General features: G+C 55.7%; 1 protein-coding gene across 5 annotated transcripts in view; it reads right to left on the bottom strand.

Annotated features, from left to right (window-relative positions):
- Positions 1-22,690, bottom strand: part of SEPTIN9 (septin 9) — a 177,046-nt gene that overhangs the window by 56,553 nt on the left and 97,803 nt on the right. The gene's annotated exons all lie outside the window — the stretch shown is intronic.

Below are 22,690 nucleotides of genomic sequence, written 5' to 3'. Positions count from 1 at the left end.
GGTTGGGGGGGCACCCTTGTCAGTGGCAGGGAGGTGTCAGATCCCATTTTTGGTTTTTTAATTCTTTGTGTTAAGTACATGTATAGAGAAAAGACTGGGAGAAAACACCAAAATGTGAACAGCGCTGATTTCTACAGAACACAATTACCATTGATCATCTCTTTTATAGCTTTCTAAGTAAATCATTTTTGTCATAAGTAGGCATCATTTTTAAAATTGCAGTAAGATTTTTTTTCAGTCAGGAAGATAGATGCTTCTTAGCCTGTCAGCTCTCCTAACACCTGCCCACTGCCTCACCTGGCCAGGTGGATGAAGCATTCCAAGGAGCTGTCAGCCAGGCACTGGGCGGGGGCGTCTTCCCCGGGCGCCTCTGGGGGCCAGGACCCTTCTCCTCCATGTGCGGAGTTGGGTCCTGGCTCCACCGGCTCTGCCACGAGGCCACTTCCCGCTGGGCTGCAGGGAGGACGTGGGTTCAACCGGAGTTTGTGTCAACAGAGTTCTGCTTCGTCCACATCCTGGAAGGCCCCCCGCTCCACCCGGCGTGACAATCCCAGGGAAAATGCTAGCAGGGTGTGACGGGAGAGACTTCCCCGGACCAGATCTGTAAAAACTCCGCTGTGCCCAGTTGTCTTGGGGGACTTGAGGCCTCCACTGCCCCCTACTGACCAGCCGAGGCTCAGAGAGGAAGCCGGGGGTGGAGTGCCCCATGAGGCCACAGCTGAGGGGTCAGTGGGCACCATGGGGGCCCGCGGCATTGGGAGGGCAGCCTCCTTCCTAGGCCAGCTCTTGTCTCCAAAAAAAGTCACGTCCCTCTTTCTCTGGCCACAGAAAGGGGCAGTGCCAAAAGCTGTGCACCCCACGGTCAATCCCCCAAGAACAGGCTCCCGGGGTCCGCTGTTGCCACAAGGAAGAGGATGTGGGGCACCGACAGAACCTGGAAGCGCCCACACGCAAGCCTGCTCCTGGGAAAGGGTTTTGACAACTGAGAGAGGTGGGCAGGGGGTGGTGGTCACAGTTCTGCAGCAGGAGAGAAAGCAGGCAAAGAGCACTCTCGTCCACGGTCCCCTAGTGACCCTCACAGCTCCAGGCTGGTGTGGGACCACCCCTGATGGGCCAGCCCCGTGAGAGGCATGTACAAGCCGCGAGCCTCCGTGGGAAAGAGGGCAGACTGCTCGGCCCTCCTTCAGACCTTCTATTCGCACATTCAGACTCTCTATTCACCCTACACAGGGCGGTCAGGTGCAGAGAGAGCCCTGGGCAGGCGGCGTGATGTCTCAGCCTCACTGTCTCCCGCAGAACGAGAGGACGAACGGTATTCACGTCACGGATGAACTCGGCTCACAGGTGAGCGGTCCTGGCACCACCAGCCACCCACACACCGAGAGCACCCACAATTGCAGACGTGAATGCCAAAACGGCAACATAGAGTGGGTATCAGAAGCCTGCCCCCCAGTCTGCCCTTGCCTGCTCTGTGGTAATTGCACCCCCTCCCCCTCTCTGGACTTGAGTCTCCATCAGCTCTCAGGGTCTCTGCCTTACTTTTGGCCTTACTGATTAGAATGTCAGCTTGAAAGCAAACCTTGACGATGCCTCCCTCGCCAGCTCCATCCCCAGCCTTTTATTCCTCCAACCCTTCCTCCTCCAGGAAGGAGACTGTCCCCAGACATCTCCCTAGAAGGGCCACCCCTTTCCGATCACAGAAAATTGGAATGCAGCTTCTAGCCTTCCAGGCCCCTTCAAGAGGACAGAAATCACCTGGGCGCCCGATGTCTAGAGCTGCCCGTCCACACCAAGAAGCCATGGCCTTCTCTGAGGTCCCCTCTGGTTCTCTGACCACCCCCACCACTCAATCCTCCTGCAGCCCCTCCAGCAATGGGGCAACTGCAGCCCAGGCTTCCGGTAACTTCCCATCGCACAGTCTGCACCGGTGCCAGCCCAGCACTCTGCCAGGTGGCTGCGGGAGCCAGCGGGCAGCCTGGGCAGGAGGTCTGTGGGTGCCGGCAGCAGCGGCAAAGACAGCGAGGCTTCTTCCCCACACACGGGCCCACCGGCCTGGCCGGGCCCCGGGTGGACACAGCTAACAGCCACCAACCCACACGTTCAGCCTTGGGAAGCAGGTGCCGGGAGCGGAAGCCTGCCTGATGCCCCCATGAAACATGGCTGATGCTGTCAGTAGTAGCAGCCTCAGCATTTATTATACACTGACTGAATGCCCAGGCCTGCGCCATGTCCATCCCTTACATTATCCCATTAAATCCTCACGTTTGTTCCCCATCTACAATGAGATGAATTTGGAGTAGTTAAACAGCCAGTCTGGAAGAATAAGTGGTGGAACCAGAATCTGAACTTGGGCCCGGCTCCAGCCTCCCTCCCTCTGCTTTCCTTGAGACTACCAGGGGCCGCAGGCTAAAGTCAGTGCTTCTTAAATATTCGATGCTTCTTAAATATTCGTGAACTGCCGAACACCCCCCAGCTGGGAAGCACTCCCTCCTCCACTGACACCGCGCCCTCACCCCCAGGCTTCCAGCATTTTCCCTTCCAGCACTGCCAACTGCAGCCCAGGCTCTTGCCCTATGACCGGGGTCAGTGCCCTAACCGAGATCTCTGGGCTGCCTCTTGAAAATGAGGACGCAGCCACACCAGACTACTTCAAAAGGTTGCTGGGGGAGCCCAGCTTTCTCCAAACCCAGTGTGTTCCCCCCGAGCCCCACGCTGGGGGATAGAGACCCTTAGTTCCTCTTTTCCTAGATAAGAAAGCTGAAAGCTTCTGGAAGGCACTCGGAGTCACCCAGTTTGCAAGTGGGTGCACAGAACTCAGAGCCCACGCTCTCGTTTGTCGGTGGGCCAGCCTGCTGCAGTCAGGGCATCTGCGGAACCTGCTGGGCCACCTTGCCTGCGCTCAGCAGGGGGGCCAGTCCTCACACCTCGCTTCCTCACCAGGGTCCCCCTGGGGCCCCGAAAAGGTCCTGAGGTCAGCGGTCCCGCTTGAATCCCGGTGCCGGCTGTGTGACTGCGGGCCCGTGACTCAGCCTCTCTGGGCTTCCTAAGTGGCTGTGAGAGCTACGGGAAACAGGGAGAGCGCTGAGCCCCACGGCCGCACCCTGGAAAGTCTGGACACGTGGCGGCCGCGGGGTAGGGATGGCAGTGATCAGATGGGTCAAACCAAAAAGGCAGCTGAGCCCGGGGAGAGAGGCCGATGAAGCAAAGCGGAGCTGACAGGGACTCTCCGACACGTCGAGCAGAGCGGCGGCAAACAGCAACCGGGACAGGGCCCGGGGTGGCAAGGCCCTGGCTGCTGTCCAGGGGCCCCTCTCCCCACCGCCACCCACCTGGTCTCCTCATATCCTACAAATGGGACTCCCTCCGGGCACCCACGGTCCCCCCTTCACCCAAGGTGGACAGTGCCAAACAGCAGGTTTTCCTCCTGGTCTCAGAATCCTTAGCACAGTGCCGCAGGCAGCCACAGCCAGGGACGGCAGCCAGCCCTGCACTTGAAACGCATCCACCCAGCTGGGCTGAGACCCAGAGCTGGGCCGGCTGGGGGAGTAGGAAGCCCAATCCTCCTCTTCCCTCCAGGGGCTTCCGGAACGCACCCTGCCCTTTCGGTTCCTGGGGTTCGACCCTCACTCAGCCTCCCAGAGCCTTGGGCGGGACCGGCTTTGGGACCACTCCTGTCCCTGTCCTTCGGTTCTACCCTCCACCCATGTTGGGTTAGTTCCTCAGAAACATCCAGGAGGCCACTCATCACCCTTGAGGAGCCTCAGCTGGTTGGTTTGAGGGCTGCCCCTCATCTGATCAGGCTCCAGGCCCGCCCCACACTGGGCTGCAGTCCTTCCCACCTCCAGCCTTTGCTCAGCCAGGAGCTCAGCCTCCCCGGGGACACTGGCTCACAGTACTTCTCTCTCTGTCTCCTACTTGTGTCAGCCACCAGCAAGCCATGTACCAGCGGCCATCGCTGCTCAAGGCTGTCCACCGAGTCATGACAATGCCCCTCTACCCTCTGTCTTAATTTGGCACCAGAAAAACTTGTCACTTTCCAAGGCTCACCAGATGCCACTGCTTCCAGGAAGCCTTCCCTGATTGTTCCAGCTGGACAGAACCCACCCTTCGAGTTCTCTGACGCTAAGTGCTCAACGGGCATGACCTGGGCACCGCCAACATGCCAGGGCCTGGGGACACAGCCAGCTTCCCCTGACCTCGTGGAGCTCCCACTCCATGTGAACAAATCAGTGCTAAGAGTCTAGGGATCACACATAAGCAGGCATACAAGCATTTAAGCAGGGACCCAGGAAAAGATCTGGGGAATGACATCCCAGGAAGGAGCAGGCTCGCGGGGGAAAAACCTCTGTGTCCCCAGGAGCAGCCAGGCCAGAGGGCTGCATACCCACGAGCAAGGAGTAGGCACCCACTGGGAGGTTTAAGCTGAGGAGCGGTTTGAACCAATTCTCCATTCAGAAAATCGCGGGGACTGCCAGACCCACTGTGTCCAGCCATTGCACACTTCCAGGAGGCGCCCTTCACAAACATCACAGGTGTGGGTGCTTCTGGGGAAGCTGGGAGGGCCTTTGTGGGCCACTGTGGGGAGCAAACTGCAGGGGAAAGTTCGGGGGAGGGGGGAACCATCTGTCCAGGCAAGGCCTGGGGCTGGAGCAGGGGGGGACAAGGAGCACGCAGATTCGGGTCTGTTTGGGAGGGGGCTGTGCCTGGCAGATGAGTCCCAAATTTCTGAGGCCCAGGAAATGCAGTGGGCGGATAGGGTGCTGTTTCCCCGATCAGGAGGCCTTGGGTGCGGACTCAGGAGAAAACGGCTGGGCTGGGAGGGGTGGAAGGCACCCAGGGCAGCTCAGGGAGGGCTGGGGCTGAGGAGGTGACTGGGGGCCTCCCCTCCATCCCCACTCCCAGCAGAACCCTGGCTTATCCGGATACGTGGCTCTCTGCCACGCCCACACGGGCGATCACAGACCTTAACTTCTCAGAGGGAACACCTCTCCTCGCATCACACCTCATACCTTAGGACACACAGGCCTGAGCCCGGCAGAGATGGGCGAACCCTACAATTACCAGCTCCAAGCTAGACAGAGGGCTGTGCCCCACGCAGACCCTCAGCACGGTGCATGTGTCTGCTGGCCGGGAGGACCGGTGGATGGCCAGGTAATTGACAGACCATGTGCAGAGCTGGGGAGGGAGGTGGCTTGCTGGCCTATGGACGTCCAGTGTGCAGAGTGGACGCTCTGCCTGGAGTGACTTCTCCCTCCATTCCCGGGAAGTGTGACCCTAACCCCGCCCCCGCCCGGGCTGTTCCTGGCGCCCTGCCCTCCCCCTCCCAGAGCAGCGCTGACCCCGCACCACGTGAGCCGGGCCTGGGAAGATGGACCCGGCTGTGGGAGGTCGTGCCGCCTGAGGACTGAGTGTGCAGGAGGACCCAGCTGCACAGGAAGCCAGGCCACAGGCCTCCGGAAGCCTCTGGGTTTTACAGGCCAGGCTCCCAGGGTCTGTTGCTGTGGGGCCCTCTCCTGCGGCCGGGGAGCCCTTGACCCACACCTGCGGGTTCCATAGATCCAGGAGAAGGAATGCAGCTGTGTCCCTGGGGTGACCACCCACCCGGAGAGCGACTCTGCCCATAGTCACCACCTCTCCTGGTCCCGTTTCAGCCGTGGGGACACCGTCCTGGAATTGCCTGCACACAGAAGGGGCCTCAGTCGAAGTGGCTGACCAGAGGCTACCAGAGTGGCACAGAAACCACACACCTAGTTTCAAACCAGCCCCGGCTCTGAAGTCAAACAGTCCCTGCCGCGTTCAAATCCAAAGCTGGATCAGCCGCTTCCAGCTGTGTGGCCGGGGGCAAGTTACTTAGCCTCTCTGGGCCTTGGTACCTTCTTTACAAATCATAACTATAAGTGTTTCTAAGGCTGCTGGGCAGATACAGCCCGTGAAGCATATAAAGCTGCCTCCAGGCCAGCACTGGAGCGTGTAAGTATGCAGTGAGCGGTCACTGTGATTAATGAAATATTAATAAAGGCTAGGAAGGGAATGACAGCCTCCCCACAGTGTCCCTAAAATGGAAACAAATCTGCGCAGCTCTCAAGAGCCGCAGAGCTCGAGCCAAGGGCAGGCTCCCAGGCCTCGCTTCCAGCCCCGTCGGGCGATTCCCCTGCAGAACGCTGGCTCCTGGTTGCAAGCTGGGCCTGGGGCAGGACGCCACCTTCGGATGATCTCATAGCTGGCACCTGCCTCCCAAGCACATGGCTGGACTTTCCAGATCTTTCCTCCCCTCTCTCTGACCTTCCCCGACTCTCTCACCCCCACACACTTTCTTAGTCACTCTCTCCTTTCATTCCTGTTCAAAAACAAAAAACAGAGGCCAAATGTGACAGCTGGTTCCCTGGAAAAGCGTCCCTGTAGCATGACCGGGTAGCAGTTACGCGGTGGGGGACGTGGTGCTGGGAGGGGTCCTCACGGCAGAGCCTTAATCTGGGGGTGGAAGGGCACAGTGGGGGGTCACCAGGACCCCTGGCTCCCCCCCACATTAAGACCTGGCCTGGGGCCATGTGACTAAAGCCTCCTGGGCAGACTTCGCGCACGCACACACACGCACGCGCACACACGCGCGCACACACACACACACACACACACGGTCATATGGTCACAAACACTGCATCAAGTCCACCATCTTCGGGGGTGGGATGAGGGTTGATCTGGTGGGTTCCCAAGCAACCCGTACACAAAACTTTCAGGGGGACTGAAGTTTCTCATCTTCTACCCACGGCATGGCCATGAGGCAGATGTGACCTCGGAGCCTACGGGTCTCCCCGGTGCCTGCCGTGGAGCTCAGCCCTGACCACGGTCCCAGTGGGAGGAGAGGAAAGCCTTAGAAGGCATAGGGGAGGGGTCGGAGCCGGGTTAGTAACTTTCTTTGCAGAGTTGCTGCCCCCATGCCTCCCGCACAGACCCTGGTCCTTAAAGGCTGGGTTTGGGCCCAGGAAGCTGCATTCAGATTCAGAGGTAACCGCCTTGCTTTGGAAACACAGACCTGGAGAGTGAAACTCTGACCCAACAGGTAGTAAAAATGTCCTCTGCCACGGGGTCTTGGCCCATGGGTATCAGGGTCCCCAGGTCCATGAAGCCAGGAGGCTCGCTTCCTGGGACAGCCCCAAACAATCCTGGGGAAGGGAGGGCTGCAGGGGTATGCAGCGGTTGGGGAGACGGCTTTCCAGGGTCCCCTGGTTCCCCCAGGCCCCTGCTTTCTCTCTGGTTGCTCCCACCCTAAGCTCCCAGGCAGAAATCTGGGGGCCTGTTCCCGAGGCTCAGACAAGAAACGAGGGGAAGTGGAGACAGAAGCACCCCTCCTGGTCCCCTGGGCCGTGTTGATGGGCTGACCTCCCAGAAAGCCACGCTGTGGCCGCTACTGTCCTGGCCGCCCTGCCCAGCCCCGAGGCAGTGTTGACAAGAGTGAAGATGCTGTGTTTCCCACTGTTTCTCCACTTGACTCTCTGATGTCCTGAGGGCCCCACCCACGGTGTCCAGCAAGAAGGGACATTGCCCTGGGCTGTCCAAGGTAATGGCCATCAAGACCCGAGCCAACCCCTGGGAATAAGACTCGTCCACTTCCTTCCTGGGCCCTAGTGCAGTTAGAAGCCCCCAGGGAGAGACGCCTGCTTTCACGCATCCCTCCTCCACCCATCTCAGTGCCTTGCTCAGCCCAAGCAGGGGGAACTACTCCAAGCTCCACAAAGATCAATGGCCCTGAAGGGCCTGTAGAGGCACTGCTGTATACAAAGACAGCTGCTCTGGGACCCACGGGGATCCCCAGAGCCAAGGAGCAAACCCGGCAGGCAGGGACTAGAGTCTTCCCCCTCTTCCAGGGCCCACCAGGAGACTACAACTGGGGGTCTCACGTCAGCCCCTCTCCAACCAAGGAGGCACACCACTCCTGCTCCCCTCCTCCTCCTCCCCCAGCCCAGCCCAAACATCTCCCATTGGCTCTTTAGCAGCACTCAAGCTGGTCTTACAGGGAGGAGGAAGAGGAGGGAAGATGAGGAAGCTAGGGCTGGGCGGAGCTGGACTGGGCTGGCCTGGGCTGGGCTGGGCTGGGCTGGGCTGGGCTGGGACGACGCCACGAGCCACGGCAAGCTCCCTGCAGCTGTGATCAGCGGGGAGAAATGGGACTTCCAATCTGTTCCCACTTTCCCAAACAAATTATTCCAAACTCCAGGACAGATAGGGGGCTGCCAGAGGAGGGTCCCAGTCAGGGTTCCTCCACATCCCAGCCCAAGCTCCGGGGCAGGGACCTGGCTTCATGGGTCAGCCCTGATCCCCAGCCCCGGGGTGACCAGGGCTGGCAGAGAGCCTCTCCCAAGGTTCACATCCAGATTACTAACAACTGTAGGGCCTTAGGCAAGTGGCCGGCGCTACCTGTGCCTTGATTTCCTAATCTGGAAAATGGGAGCGACCGGGGCACCCAGATGCCAGCCTTATCTTGCCGGAGTGGTTAGGCCGGTCGCTATTATCGACTGCTCAGTCTGCACCCCTGGCTAAGGTCAGGATTTCCCTAACTGTCACCACCGGGATCTGGACCTGGAAAGTCTTTGTGTCAAGCCCCGTCCGGAAGGTGCCTGTGCCAGCTGGCCTGCCGCAAGGGGAGAAGGAGAAAGCCAAGGGAGGAGCCGAGCATGCGTGAGGAAGGAACAGGCGACGGGGAGGACCCACCCAGGGCCCCACCACCCACACAACAGGAAGGTGGCTCAGAACAGTCCCCCAGCCCCACCAAGCCTCATCAGCACACTGGACCTTCTGGGTCCTAACAGAAGCACCCACCCCTGGAGCCAGAAGTCTCGCTGGCTTGAAGGCCCAGGTGGGGCCGATACAGGTGGGGCTGCCCAGGTGTCATGGGGACAAGCACCGAGGCCTGGGGACCCACGCCAGCCACAGAGCACAAATACCTGCCCCAAACAAGCGTGCATAATAAGCAAGGATGTGGGCAGGGCAAACTTGCTGCTAAATTCAATATCAAGAAATGCCGCTTCCAATTCATTGACCTAGGCTTTCTCAGCTGAACAGAAAGTCCATTGATACAGCCATTAAATAAATCACCTGCTTCCCTAAAAGCTGGGATGGGGGTTCAAGGTCTGCCCCATTCCTGCACCAGCTCTTCCACACGGTGGCCCTGCAGCCTGCCCACTGCCTGTCACCCTCCTTGGAGACACAGGAATGGCCAGGCGCACCCCTCCCCCCGCCCCCAGCAGCCACAGAAAGAAGTGGGGACATGCCTACCCACTCACCCTCCTCCATCACGGACTCCCAGCCCTGCCCCACGCTGGAAAACCAGGGCCCCCACGTCCTGGGGCGCCAGTCTGAACTTACCTGGTGGGAGGTGGGGGTGCCTGAAACCCAGGCGGGCAGTGGAAGGCCACGGCTGCAGGGCTGTGTTTCGGGAGGTGCCCCAACCCTCTGTAACTCGAGCCCTGGGTGCCTCGCCCATCAGGCACTAGATAGGCATTACTCAGCAGGTAAATAAATGGGCAGGGAGCCACAGACCTCAGGAAAGCCGGCCTCAGGCCAGAAATAAGGAGCGAGGCTCAGCCTGGGGGTGAAAACAGAGCCCCCTTCTAGGCTGGGCTACTAGACTGTGCAGAGAAGCAGACTCCAAGGGAGCACACAGCAGTTACGGCATGACTTGGGCATGCCCTGGGGTCACCAGTGACAGCGATGACCACGGGTGTTACCCCTGCCCCAGCTGGGCTCCTCGTCCCCACGCAGAGGAGAGAGAGCATAGGCCGAGGTGTGCCCGAGGCTGCGTCTGCAAGGGTGACCTGCCCGGGGAGGGGGCCAGGGCCCCACTGTTCACACGGCAGCCTCCTTGCCCACCTCGGGGGTCTCCCAGGGTCTCTGGATTCTGCTCTGCCAAGAGTAAGGCAAGGCGTGAAGTCTGAGCAGGGCCAGATGAGAGGAAGTGGGCCAGGAGACCCTGAGGAGAGCGGACTTTGCAGCCCAGGGACCAGGAGATTGGGGGTGGGAGGGTGGGGAGCTCAGAGACAGGCAGGCGGCTCCGGGGACGTGACAGCCAGCCCTCCCCACCTCTGAGCTGTGGACACCACAGTTAACGATTTCCAGCTCCTCCTGAGTCACAAGGGCCTCATCCCAGACCAGACACGCCCCTCGCGGCAGGTCCCACAGCCCCGGGAGTCAGTCCCACGGTCCCGCATGGAAGGCAGGACCCACAGGGCTCAGATGAAGGGCAGGGCTCCTGCCAGTGTGTGGCCATGCAGAGGTCATCTTGAACAGAACCTGCTGTTCTGCCGGCTCAGGGAGCCCCCAGGAGGAGGGAGCTTTGGGGGGAGCATCTGGAAACCTCACTGGGACAGACAGGAAAAGAGGAGGCGCTGTTGCATCCTCAGGGTCTCAGAGGGCAGAACAAGCAGAGCAGGAGGCCAGGGAGGCAGCCAAAGCCTGCCAGGACTGCCTTCCCACCATCAGTAGCCTGGGACCCATGAGAGGCTGCCCTGCACAGGACTCCCAGTGGGGCAGGCTGCTCCGTCACCGCCCGTGGCCACACTGGGGCAAGGCCACCCGCTGTGGACAAGAGGCCACAAAGGGTGCCGCAGGGGCGCCCGACCTGAGAGTTGGAGACTCCAACATGGGTGATCTCAGGTGCCACCTCCCCCAGCAGGAAACAGAGGACCAAAAAGCAGCCCCTACCCACCGGGTCCCACCGGTGGGAGGTCACCTGAGTGCCCACCTCGTTTGACACGGGACAAACCCAGCTGGCTAAACCACAGCGGTCACAGCGGACTATCTTCTTCGACCTTCTTGGCCAACACCCGAAGCTCCCTGCAGGAGGCGTTCTGCTGGTGAGGGGAAATCACCCCAAACCCACCAGGAAGGCTGGTTCCTGGAACCCCAAGATTTGGGGCTGAGGAACATTCAGATACTTGGAGTTAGGGAATAAAGCATGGGGTTATATCTAAGAAAACCCCCAAACGAACAAGAACATACACATGTATGTATATGTTACTTTTAAGATAGCAACCATTTATGAATAACACTAATGGCTTCAGTATAATTAATTTCCATTTGACATCCCCTGTCTGGTCCAAAGTCATCAGGAGTCCCCTAACAGTTTCAATTAGAAATCCCCACCTTCTTCTGGCTCCATGAGACATTCTACATACACTAGGATACACTGTTTCCATAGCTGACTCCACACCGAGGTTCAGCCCCTTTCTGATTTCATGGCTTGGACTCTATTCCTGCCGCCTCTGTCCCAGAGCACAGGGAACTTGGGGGAAACTGATCCGTCTGTAGGAATAACTGCCCCACCCCAGGGCCCAGTTCTGAGAGCCCACCTGGGCCCTCCCATCTCCTCCACGTCCTGCAGACACGTCCTCAGCCCCACACCCGCCTCCTCCCCGCTCCTCAAGGCTCAGGCAGCCTCTATTTACCTTCTGCAAATCATCAAAGGCCTTCCCCCCATCACCCCCCCACCCGGAGCAGGGCTGCTAGGACTGCACCAGGGACACAGAAGGCAGTAATAACCACAACTAGCATTTATCAATAAGCACTTCCTGTGTGCCCAGCTCAAAAATAATAATAATTAAAAAAAATAATAAAAACAGCAGCCCCCAGGGCGTAGTCATGATGCTCCAGGCCCACATCCATCCTCCCTATGGCTCCATGGGATTGTTCCGTAGGTGGGGAAACTGAGGCACAGAGGGGCGACCAGCCCGAGGCCACAACTACTGAAGCCTGCACACCCTAGGCTCACACCAATGAGCCCTGGTACCACAATTACTAATGCCCACGGGCACTGAGCCTGTGCTCTGCAACAAGAGAAGCCCCCGAGATGAGAAGCCTGCATACGGCAACTACAGAGTAGCCCCCACTCGCCCGTGAAGCAACAAAGACCCATCGCAACCATAAATAAATAAACAAGAAAATATTGACATCTATTCATCTAGGATTTTCTTGCATGATTGTGATTCTGAAAAACACTGCAAGAAAATACTATTTTCCTTGATTCCTAAGTCTTCTGGGTGCCCCCTCCCCGATAAACTCTGTGGCCCCGGGTGAGTGCCTCTCTTGCCCCAATCTCCACCCTGCTCTTTTTGCTTTCCCCCACCGACCTCCAGGTCTCCACACCCATGACCTCCAACCCAGGACCACCCTGGTTATAGTCACAGCCTCCTGGTGCCATGAGTAATTCCGGAGCATCCTCGCCTGCGTCACTGGCCTCTTTAGCCCTCACCATGGCTAATGTGCATTATGTCACTGTTAGCTTTGTTTATCCTCTGCTTCCTCCCCTGAGCACATCACCCCAGGAGGACAGGATTTTTATCTGTATGTACAGCATCCTTACATTCCTCAGTGCTGCAAACAGTGCCTGGCACATGTCATCTCTCAGCCTTTCTCAAATAAACAAACAGTCCTGGCATGATAATCTCTAGGAAATCTAACCAGGCCCTGGCGAAACACTTCTGACGAATGGGCCCCACAAAACACTTCTGACGAATGGGCCCCACAACACAGCATCCGGCCCCATCTCGGAGCTGGTCCTCCTTAAGCCAACCATCTAAGCCAGCATGTTCCAAACTCTGGGTCCTGAAAACTACTAGATGGGTCATTTTTTTTAATGTTTAAAAATAACACATTCATAATAGACAAAAGGTAGAAACAACTCAAACGTCCTTCAACTGACGAACAGATAATCAACACAATGTACTTGGTCCATAAATGGAATATTACTCAGCTAGGAAAAGGGATGTGGTTGTAGCCTGGATACTGATCCAGGCTACAGCCCCAGGCTACAGCATGCAGCAATTTTTGCAACACTCCGAAAAGGGAAGGAAGCCAGTCATGAAGACCACAGATCATCTGATCCCATCTCTAAGAAATGTTCAAATCTGCAGACAGAAAGGCGGTCACTGATTAGGCCTGGGAAAAACGGAGTGGGGAAGAGGAGGTGCCAGCTTGAAGGTAGAGATGCTTTTTGCGGTGATGAAAACGGCCTAAAGTTGGATGTGGCGATGGTTGCACAATCCCGTAAATAACTAAAAACCATCGGACTGTACACTTTATATGGAAGAACCGAATGGTATATGAACTGGATCTCAATAGAGCTGTTTTTAGAAAATAAGTAAAGCTCCCCCACCCAACCCAAGAAGCACAGCAAGTATTGGGGTGCAGCAGGCACACCCCTGAAAAATTACTCCATGGAAATACTGTTTCATTTGTATACATACCCCCCACACACATCTACACACACATATGTCCTGGTCTGTGGTGTAAAACATACTTCTTACTGGGGACTACAGTCCAAAATAAGCTTGAAAGCCCCTCTCCAGGCAACGTCAAACTCGGGATTCCAGCATGCCAATGGCCCTTCACCTGCCTGGACCGCTCTGCCCTCTTCAAGACCAAGGTTCCCTAACCCCCACCCCCCTACCCACTGCCTTCAAGAGTCTCTGCTGGTGGGATTGGGGGGCTTCCTGCTCAAGGGTGCCACAAGCCTCTGGACTCGTCCTTCTCGGAACACAGGTCACGCTGCACTGTCCGTGTGTTTCAGGGGGAATGTCCCCAGGCCATGGGCCATGTCCTGGGCACCTATGCACGCTTTCCTCTGCAGACAATGCAAGGCCTGGGGCAGCAGCTCAGGGGCACAGACTGACGGTGGCAATTATGGGGGCCTGACCCCAGTCCCCCCTCCATGTCACTGCCCCTGAACAATCCGAGGGGATTTTTTTTTTAATTTCTTGTTTATTTATTTATTCATGGCTGCACTGTCTTTGCTGCTGCATGAGAGCTTTTCTCGAGTTGCAGCGGGGGAGGGGGGGGCTTCTATTTAGTTGCAGTGCATGGGCTTCTCACTGCAGGGGCTTCTCACTGCAGAGGCTTCTCTGGTGGCAGAGCACGGGCTCTAGGGTGCATGGGCCTCAGTAGTTGCAGCTCCCAGGCTTAGTTGCTCCTCGGCATGTGCGATCTTCCCAGATCAGGGATCGAACCTGCGACTCTTGCACTGGCAGGCGGATTCTTTACCACTGAGCCACCAGGGAAGCCCCTGAGGGATTTTACACAGCTTAAAGAATGACTTTCTAGAAAGAAAAAAAAGATACAAAACAGGAGAAACCTCCCCCCTCCAAACTCAAAGGAACCTTTGGAAAAAAAGACTTTTAAAAGGACAAGTCTCCCACAAAAGTATCCGGCTCAGATGGTTTCATGGTGAATTCTTTAAAAGTTTTAACACCGAGATGATTTTGTAGCTGCTTAAAATGTTCCAGAACACAGAGGGAGGGGGAAAGAAATGCATCCAAATTATTTTTGCTAAGCCAGCATGACACTGACACCAAAACTGATAAAAATAGCAGGCGCACGCATGCCTGCCCGCTGCAGCCCAAGCGCACACGTGTATCATCTGCGTAAGAACCGTGTACCTACCTCGCAGCTCAAACCCAAATAAGTTCCAATGGATTAAAGATTTCAGTACACAAAAATGAAACCATAAAAGTACCAGAAGAAAACCTGAGTGAATTTTTTCCCCATGATTTGGGAATGCAGGCGGCCTCTAAGAAGGACATAAACCCTTGCAAGAGAAAAGAAAAAAGAAAAAAACCTCATAACCTAAGGGTTCAAAAATCTCTGTTTAGAAAAGCACACTAGAATTAAAAGTCAACAACTGGGAAAAACATGGGTAACAGCTACAACAAAGGTGTGCAGGAACACCTTAAAAGAAAAGTCAACAAGAAAAGGACTGACCACCCAACTGGGGAAAAAATAAACCAAGGACAGGAACAAGCAGTTCACAGGGAACCACGGGCCCCTCACCTATAAAGAGAGGAAAAGCTACCCCGCCGCTCACTTAATAAGAGATGCATAGAATGAATAAAACACCCATCAGATAGCCTTCTGCCTCTCCACCCACAGTAAGGGGTATATAGTACCTCTCTACTGTCACCATGAAAAACTGATGTAGCCACTTTAGATGCCAACGTGGCAACATGGATCAACATTTTCAATACACACATTCTTTGGTGCAGAAATTCCACTCCTAGAGGTCTACCCAAAAGTCACATGCGCACACATATAAGCGTGAGAATGTTCACAAAGTCTCATTGATCGCAGATGAAGCCGGACAAGAAGGGCAGGACTGCGTGAAGGGCCGAGGATACAGCTATTAAGAGGAAGGCACCAAACCCGCAGCGTCATTAAATGGGAAAAATACACACGTGCCAAATCCAGAAGGACACAGAGCACGCCCCGCTGACCACACGGGCTCTCCTGGGGAAAGGGTTCATCTCCACATTTAATGTGACCCTGACTTCTTCTCTTCTCCCGACAGTCATGCACTGCTTTTAAGAATCCGAAGAGGAAAAGGCGACAGGGCAGATAGGGCAGAGGGGACCAGGAATACACAAGCTCGGGGATGAAGGGGCAGCGGGCAAGGCCAAACCGTGCCTGTTCATTAAAGCTGCGTTTGGTTTTCATTTATGAGCTTGTTTAACAAAACCTCCCGGGGGCTGGGCCCGCACTGGCGGTCCTCACATGTTAACACTTTTGTTCTAACGACACTGCGCAGGAGGAATGAGGCCCACTGCAACGAGGAAAAGGATTCAGGGAGCACAGGTCATCATCAGACCAGGGCGGGACAGGGGGCCCGAGGACCATTTCTCCCACAGACAAGTGGACAAGGCCTCCAAGATGGTTTCCTGCTCGAACATTCTGTGTTTTAGAAGGAGGAAGATGGAATAGGTGATGTCCGAGGACACTTCTGCTTCCCAACTCCTTGCTGGGGCCAGCACGGGTTTCTCTGAACGGCACTGGACAGACCAGGGGTTCTCAAATCAGGCTCCCTAGAACCCTGGGGTTCCAGAGGGGGGTGTGCCCAGTGGCAGCCCGGGAACAGGGAGGGGAGGTCCCCCTGCTCAGAGAACTGGATGCTCAGTCCTGGGCACGAGCTGCCTCTACTCATTAACTACAACCAGTAGTCTGGGGGCCCTTGGAATCCCAGGGGGGCTCCTGTGACACCCACAGAAAGGCCCGGGGCAGGGAAAGCCAAATCGGATAAAACATGGAAAGGAAGTCACGCCTAGACCAGAGAAGGGTCCCCTCCCCCACCCCCCATCAGCTATCGGACCCGCAGCCCTGGGTCCACACTTGACCACGTCGGGCCACTGGGAACCACGTGACACCATCCTTCAGGCCGCCTGTCAGAACCTGGGGTCGGGGCAGGGCCGCCCACACTGCGGGGCGCCGGGCAGGGGTCCCAGCTGCCCCCACCCGCGGGGCGCTGAATGCGTTCTCTGTCCACACAGCGTGCTGTCTGGAGCGAGCGCGTCCCCCGGACAGCAGCCCCATTGTGCAGACACTGGCTCCCAGCAGCTGTTGGGCCTGAGAGGCCGCGGCTATGGACTCAGCCCTTCTCCTGGCAGCTGCTCGGCTTCCCAGGACGGGCACCCAGGAGGCCTCGCCCAGCTCCATCCCGAGGCCGGGCTGGGTGGTCAGGGCCACAGCCTGCAAGCTGCAGGGAGGCAGAGCACAGGCCCGCCTGCAGTGTCTGCCTCCCTACCCAGCCCGCGCCCGCAGCTGTGCCCGGCTCTATTTAAGGCATTCCGCAGCTGCTCGGCTGCATTCCCTGGATGCACCCTTGCTCCTACCCCTCACCACCAGGCTGGGCTTGGCAGACAGCTGGGAAGGCCAGCAAGGGAGGCGGGTTGCTTTCTCCTGGGCCCTGTGCTTGTAGCCCCCATGGTTCCCTGCATGGGGGAAACAGGTTCTTCCCTGCTCTGCAGGGAAGAGTCCCCAGCACAGGCACCCAGGTACCCCTGGAAGGCGGCAGGCTCACCTGGTCTGCCAAAAAGCCATATCCACCACCAGAGGCGTGGTGAGGTCTGATGTCCACCTTCCTCAAGGCTCTACACATGACCAAGGATATTCCAGAGGTTTTAAGTCGGAGGGAGACCCTACCAAGACTAGCTGCATCTGCCCCACCCCAAGGTCATGCCCACATCACAAGGGACCCCTGTCACCACACCTGGCTTGGCCGTTAGGGACTGAGCAGGTGCTGCTGCACCTGGAGCGCTCAGACCATGACCACCCCCCATCTCCACTACTCGGGCCAGCAGGGCCCACTCCTCTCTCATTTGATAGATCAAGAAATTGAGGCTGGGAAGTGGGGGGTAGGGGTGACGTGAAGGAGTGGCTCGGAACCAGTAGGCCCGTGGACTGGAGCCAGGACACGCCCAAGTACTCAGCAGGGCGCCAGTCTGGGGACACTCCACTCATCACTCTGTCCGGTCACCCCGGCCTCTCCCACAGCCCCCAGTGAGCATCCAGAGACGGCAAAGAACCAGACCCACGAGTGAGCGGCCAGTGCCCGCCTTATAAGGCAGCCTCAGGGAAACTTGGCTCGTGGAGCCAGGGGGGTGGCTCCCGGGGGAGGCAGAGCCAGGAGCCCGCCAAGCAGACGTGGGGCCCAGCCCCACCCAGAGCCACCCAGGCAGGAGCAAGGGGGCAGAGCAGGGACCTGGGAGAGGAGGCAAGGCCACTCCCACCCAGAGCCCAAGAGAGGAGCAAGAATGGAGATGCCAGTCCACGGACAGGGGTCATCAATCTCAGAAACCAAGAACCCAGCACGCCAGAGTGAGTGGATCAGACGTGTAGGTTCTCAGTTGACCCATAAAGTATCTGCTTGGTCCTTGGGGAGGTCTCATGGGGTCCCTGAAAGTCCCTGCATGGGAGACCACGAAGGACCAGAGCAGGAAGAGCTGGGAAGCAGAGAGGTGTGAGCTACACAAGAATCCACTTGAGGCCACCCCAGGCAAATGAAGACTCAGAGTGGACATAGATTTTATTAGCGCTGTACTTTAGGGAGGTCAATTTCCCTAAAGCAACTCAGCTGAAGTCCCAGGAGACCCTGCCCTGCAACCACGTCACAGTCTGGAAGGCTTCCTGGAGGGAGAGGCAGAGGGCTGAGTCTGATCAGAGGGCACAGAGCTCCCAATCTCCCTGATCCTCTGCCCGTGCAGCACCAGCTGCTCCCCCGCCCCGGAGGGCGGAGGGCGGGCAGTGATCACAGAGGGCAGTCAGAGCAGGGCCTGCAGGCTGGGGGGTTTCCAGGGGCTCCCAACCCAATCCCCCACCTCCCATGGCAGGGTGGAAGGGGATGGGAGTGCCAGGCCTGCAGGACAGATGGACAGGAAGTGAAGCCAAGGTTCCTGGAGAGGCTGGACAGACCAAACCCAGAGGAGGGGAAGGATGGGAAAAACCGATGAAGCCTAAGAACAAGGACTAGGAGTAGGGGATTTCAGACCCAGGGTCCCCCAGAAGCCACGACAGTAAATGCCGGGAACACCCCTCCATGAGGCCCTGACCTTCACCCGCACTTGCCCAGGACCTCAGGACTGGACATCCAAGGCTGAGCAGGTGAAGGTCGAATCCCCCAGCCCCCAGCAGGCCTTGCTTCCTCCTCCCAGTCCACGTCTCACCCTGTGTTACTTCCAGGCTCACCCCAGAGTGTCTTCTAAAGCTGTTTTAAATGGAAAGCATTCTCCCAAACAGACTCATCCAAGCCCTCACCTCCTCCAAACCCAAGCATCCTTCCTCCATAGCATCTGTCCAACCCCCACCTGCTTCAAGTGCATCTAAGAGTTCTCAGCCTGTGAGCACAGGTCTCAGAGAGCTGCCTTCCCAGCCAGCCCGTAAGACACAGAGGAGCAGCCTCAGCACACACGTGAATTCACACTCAGGTACACACTCAACTGGCATATACGCCAACCCCCCAGGGCAGAGGACAGCCGCCCTGGCCCATGAACTTCTCCACGCAGATCCTGACGCCCACCTGCACAGAGGAGCTGCAGGTCCGGGGCTCCGGGACCCCGCTCAGACACTGAAATTCTTTCCCCTGAAAAGCCACACAGCCCCGGCCCCGACACTAGGCTCCCAGCACCTCTGGACTGTGGCCTCAGCCAGGAAGGCTCCTCCCCACCCCTCTGTTCCTGGTTAAATCCCAGCAGTGTCTGCCGCTGGAGGAAGACCTTCTTGGACATGCCTGAGGCCCCACCCTGCCTGCCCTGATGACCCAGGTCAATGCCACCCTGAGTGGACACGCCCTGCCTGTCCCCCCCGCCCCCCGGAGCGGGACCACCTCCTCGGGTATCCAGGGCCAAGTCTCATCAACAGCTGGATGGTTGACGACTGTCTCCCCAGTCACATCCTGTTTGACTCAGCTGAGTGTGAATACCTCACCCCCAGGAGCGAGCTGCATCCGGCAGCAAAGGCCTGGACCAACAGAAGAGCGGGAGGAAACGGCTTCCCGGCCACTCCCCAAACACAGGCCACGTGTCCTGACACGGCGCCTGGGGGGTGGGGTGGCTCTGCAGGGTCACGTCTGGGGAGACGCAGACTCACACCACAGGGCTGGAAGGGACCTCTGGTCCCTGCTGCCAGACTGTCGCTCGGCGACCCGGGAGATTCAGAGTCAGGCCCTCGCCCCACCCGACCCGCTTGGTCAAATGTGCACCTTGAGAAGAAGGCGGCTGCTCCACCAACACCCCTACCCTCACCCTATCACAAGCCCCCAAGTCCACCGACCACGGGAAAATTCTCATTTAAAAAGTAAAGTCAGGGACTTTCCTGGTGGTCCAGTAATACTCCCTGCTCCCAGTGCAGGGGCCTGGGTTCGATCCCTGGTCAAAGAACTAGATCCCACATGCTGCAACTAAGACCTGGAGCAGCCAAATAAATACACTGTGGGTTTTATTGTGGTGGTTGTTTTTTAAAGTAAGAACTTAGAGCAGGAACTAGAGATATCTGTACACCCAAGTTCACAGCAGCTTTACTCTCAACAGCCAAGCAGCAGGACACAAGGTGCCCGTCAACAGTGGACGGATAATCAAACGACCAACGGCATTTCCCCCAGAAGGAGAACAAACAATTTCACAACACATATGGAAACACACAAGACCCCAAATAGCCAAAGCAGTCCTGAGAAAGAAGAATGGAACTGGAGGAATCAATCTTCCTGACTTCAGATTATACTACAAAGCTATAGTCATCAAGACAGTATAGTACTGGCACAAAAACAGAAATATATATCAATGGAACAAGCCCAGAAATAAACCCCTGAACCCATGGGACCTTATTTTTGACAAAGGAGGCAAGAATATACAATGGGGGCACAGACAGCTTCTTCAATAAATGGTGCTGGGAAAACTGGACAGTTACCTGTAAAAGAATGAAATTAGAACACTTCCTAACATCATACACAAAGATAAACTCAAAATGGATTAAAGACCTAAAGGTAAGACCAGAAACTATAAAACTCTTAGAGGAAAATATAGGCAGAACACTCGATGACATAAATCAAAGAGATCCTCTATGACTCACCTCCTAGAGTAACGGAAATAAAAACAAAAGTAAACAAGTAGGACCTGATTAAACTTAAAAGCTTTTTCACAGCAAAGGAAAATAAGCAAGGTGAAAAGACAACCCTCAGAAAGTGAGAAAATAACAGCAAATGAAACAACTGACAAAGGATTAATTTCCAAAATATACATACAAGCAGCTCATACAACTCAATCCTAGAAAAACAAACAACCCAATCAAAAAGTGGGAAAAAGACCTAAACAGACATTTCTCCAAAGAAGACATACAGATGGCTAACAAACACATGAAAAGATGCTCAACATTGCTCATTATTAGAGAAATGCAAATCAAAACCACAATGAGATATCACCTCAGAATGGCCATCATCAAAAAGTCTACAAACAATAAATGCTGGAGAGGGTGTGGAGAAAAGGGACCACTCTTGCACTGTTTGTGGGAATGTAAATTGATACAACCACTATGGAAGATGGTACGGAGATTCCTTAAAAATCTAGGAATACAACCACCATATGACCCAGCAAACTCACTCCTAGACATATACCTGAGGAAATCAAAATTGAAAAAGACACTGTATCCCATTGTTCATTGCAACACTATTTAAAATAGCTAGAACATGGAAGCAACCTAGATGTCCATCAACAGATGAATGGATAAAGAAGTTGTGGTACATATACACAATGGAATATTACTTAGTAATAGAAAGGAACGCATTTGAGTCAGTTCTGATGAGGTAGATGAACCTAGAACCTATTGTACAGAGTGAAGTGAGTCAGAAAGAGAAAGATAAATATCATATTCTAATGCACATATATGGAATGTAGAAAAATGGTACTGAAGAATTTATTTACAGGGCAGCAATGGAGAAACAGACATAGAGAATGGGCATGGGGAGAGGGGAGGAGAGGGTGAGATGTGTGGAAAGAGTAACATGGAAACTTACATAACCATATGTAAAACAGACAGCCAACGGGAATTTGCTGTCTGGCTCAGGAAACTCAAACAGGGGCTCTGTATCAACCGAGAGGGGTGGGATGGGGAGGAGATGGGGGGAGGTTCAAATGGGAGGGGATATATGTACACCTATGGCTGACTCATGTTGGGGTTTGATAGAAAACAACCAAATTCTGCAAAGCAATTATCCTTCAGTAAAAAAAAATTTTAAAAGGAAAAATAAGAAATAGGCTTTCAAAGGAATTTTCAAAACAATAAATATGTATAGAGTACCTACAAAAAAAAAATAGATGGATAAGTAGTGTGGTCTATGCATACAACTGAATATTATTCAGCCTTAAAAAGGGAAGGAGATTCTGATACCTGCTGCAACATGGATGAACTCTGAAGATGTGCAAAGTGAAATAAACCAGACACAAGAGGACAAACATTTAGGATTCCACCTACATGAAGGACCCAGAGTAGTTAAACTCATAGAGACAGAAAGTAGGAAGGTGGGCGCTAGGTGCTGGGGATTGGGGGAAGTTAATGTGTAAAGAGGCCAGAGTTTCAGTTGGGAAGATGAAAAAGTTGTGGAGATGGATGGTGGTGACCGTTGCACAACAGCGCAATGTATTTAATACGCATATAGAACTGTACACTTAAAAACGGCTACAATGGTCAACATTATCTGTGTTTTACCACCATTAAAAGTAATTTTTAAAAGGTTAATCAAAAACCCAGAATGTTCTGCCTGTCCAACCCAAGGGACACTTACTGAATGAACATTTACTGAGCTCCGAGTCCCAGGATTACAACTGGACCCAGCTTTCACCAGGCTCACAGCTCAGCCGGCACCTTAACACAGCCTGTGGGGCCAAGACCCTCATTGTGGGGCAGGGGGCAGCAATGGTGTTTCATGGGACAGCATCACGCCCCCCGTGAGCTCCCCATGAGCACAAGTCTGGGTCTAGACCCTCCAAGGATGGGAGCCACGCCCTCAATCACCCCCCAGACAGCAGAAGAGCCCTGAACAGAGACTTGGGCAGGAATCACAGGACTCCCTGGCCTGGGATCCCCCCTGGCAGCCCTGAAAATCCTAGCCTGCAGAGATGAGGGGCTGTCATATTCCCTTTATGTCTGGGCATAACCCTCCCTCCTTTGGGAGGAAGACCCTCCAGAGCAGGAACCACCCCCTCCCACCTCCCACAGCCTCTGCCCTGGAGGCACCGGCAGGGCACCTGTCACCCTTCTAGAACCCGAGCCTGCCTCTCCAAGGCCCAGGGACCACCAACCACCAGGACCGTGAGAGCCTGTCCTAGTGTCTCACAGCCATCCCGCCCCAACACGAGCCTGTCCCGGTTCCTGCCCCCACATGCTGGGGTCG

The sequence above is a fragment of the Cervus canadensis genome, chromosome 1 (genome assembly GCF_019320065.1).
Source record: "Cervus canadensis isolate Bull #8, Minnesota chromosome 1, ASM1932006v1, whole genome shotgun sequence".
In the NCBI taxonomy this organism is placed as follows: domain Eukaryota; kingdom Metazoa; phylum Chordata; class Mammalia; order Artiodactyla; family Cervidae; genus Cervus; species Cervus canadensis.
This window is presented reverse-complemented; position numbering and strand designations above follow the sequence as displayed.